We start from the raw sequence: 2500 nt of genomic DNA, 5'->3' as shown, positions 1-2500 counted from the left end.
TCACAGCGAAAGTCTCAGAGCTTGGAAACATGAATAAACGCATGCAGGAAAAAAGGGGAAACAATGGGTAGCGCCATCCTGTATGGCAGCTCGCTTTCCCATGTGAGAAAGCAGCCTGACTTTTCAAGAGGGTCAACTCACAGGACTATGTGAAATTGTAGCCTTATCCTTATCTTTATTGGCGTCTGGCATTATGGGGTTAGTGCTAGGACTGGTTGGTCCGGTGTCAGAATAATGTGAATGGGTGAGACATGAAGCCTGTGCTGCGACTTCTGTCTTGTGTTTGGCGCATGTCAAAGCAGCACCGACCTGATATGGCCCTTCGTGGTCGGCTAAGCGTTAAGCCAAACAAACAAACCAAAACTTATCTTTATCCTTACAACAATACAGTAAAACCTACCCAGGCGACCTCATCTCGATAACGACAATCCTCACTTCGACCTCCCCAGAGAGATGTGTTCCCATATAATTCACCCTTTCATAACGACCACCTGTCTATAACGATCATGTTTGATTGTTCCTTGGATGGTCGTTGAAGACAGGGTGGACTGTAATAATAGCAATGACACGCTGTTATATCGAGCAAAAGACGAATTCCGAGAATAACTCTGTGTCGGGTTTGCATGGGTAATTGTGAAAGAGTGAATGCCCGTGCTTTTACTCGGACAAACATAGGAGGGCCTATGATGGTTTACGGGAGGCTTACTGTGCCTTTAAGTCCTTTGTACTGGAAACTTGCATTCTCCCAGTAAGGTAATATATTGTACTACGTTGCAAGCCCCTGGAGCAAATTTTTGATTAGTGCTTTTGTGAACAAGAAACAATTGACAAGTGGCTCTATCCCATCTCCCCCTTTTCCCCGTCGCGATATAACCTTCGTGGTTGAAAACGACGTTAAACACCAAATAAAGAAAGAATGTTTTATTTCAAAAAAAAAAAAAAAAAAAAAAAAAAAAGGAGGGCCTTGAGGCCAATCACTCGCGAGGGGTGTGTCTGAAACACATGGACGGGAGCATGTGTGACATTATTTGTCCGAGAAAAAACAAGGGTATTCACTCTTTCACAACTCATACAGACCCGACGGAGTTACTTCCTAAAATTGTATATTTGTGACCCTCCACCACGAAATGAGTCGCATGTCACCTTTGCATGATTTTCATATTTTTACATTTTCCTCAAGAGGTTTTGTGTATGCTCTATCCAGTGGTGAAAACCATTCCAGAAAAGAGCAAAAACTGTTTGAGTTATAAGCCTGTGACTAAGGTGACCCTCACACTGTTACCAGACACTCCCCGGACTTATAATATTAAGCCTAGCGCAGAACCGCGCGAGGTGACATGCGACTCATTTCGTGGTGGAGGGTCACATTTACACTCTGTCTGTATTCGTCTGTGTTCATTCTCTTCAATTTCTTTCCCTGTCTCCTCTTCTTTTTACATTTAGTCAAGTTTTGACTAAATGTTTTAACGTAGAGGGGGGAATCGAGACGAGGGTTGTGGTGTATGTGTGTGTGTGTGTGTGTGTGTGTGTGTGTGTGTGTGTGTGTGTCTGTCTGTCTGTCTGTGTGTGTGTGTGTAGAGCGATTCAGACCAAACTACTGGACCGATCTTTATGAAATTTGACATGAGAGTTCCTGGGAATGATATCCCCGGATGTTTTTTTCTTTTTTTCGATTTATTTATTTATTTATTTATTTATTTGGTGTTTAACGTCGTTTTCAACCACGAAGGTTATATCGCGACGATTTTTTTCGATAAATACTTTTGATGACGTCATATCCGGCTTTTTGTAAAAGTTGAGGCGGCACTGTCACACCCTCATTTTTCAATCAAATTGATTGAAATTTTGGCCCAGCAATCTTCGACGAAGGCCGGACTTCGGTATTGCATTTCAGCTTGGTGGCTTAAAAATGAATTAATGACTTTGGTCATTAAAAATCTGAAAATTGTAAAAAAAAAAAAATTTATAAAACGATCCAAATTTACGTTTATCTTATTCTTCATCATTTTCTGATTCTAAAAACATATAAATATGTTATATTCGGATTAAAAACAAGCTCTGAAAATTAAAAATATAAAAAATATAAAAATCATTATTAAAATAAAATTTCCGAAATCGATTTAAAAACAATTTCATCGTATTCCTTGTGGGTTCCTGATTCCAAAAACATATAGATGTGATATGTTTGGATTAAAAACACGCTCAGAAAGTTAAAAAGAATAGAGATAAAGAAAAGCGTGCTATCCTTCTCAGCGCAACTACTACCCCGCTCTTCTTGTCAATTTCACTGCCTTTGCATCGAGCGGTGGACTGACGATGCTACGAGTATAGTACGCTCTTGCTGTAAAAATGCAGTGAGTTCAGTTTCATTCTGTTAGTTCGACAGCTTGACTAAATGTTATAATTTCGCCTTACGCGACTTGTTAACTTATTATTTTGGTTGTTTCTGATGAAGACGAAATTCGAAACTAGTTTGTGACCACGTGTTCATGTTGCTGTG

This window comes from Littorina saxatilis, unplaced genomic scaffold, assembly GCF_037325665.1.
Source record: "Littorina saxatilis isolate snail1 unplaced genomic scaffold, US_GU_Lsax_2.0 scaffold_543, whole genome shotgun sequence".
Classification (NCBI taxonomy): Eukaryota; Metazoa; Mollusca; class Gastropoda; order Littorinimorpha; family Littorinidae; genus Littorina; species Littorina saxatilis.
This window is presented reverse-complemented; position numbering follows the sequence as displayed.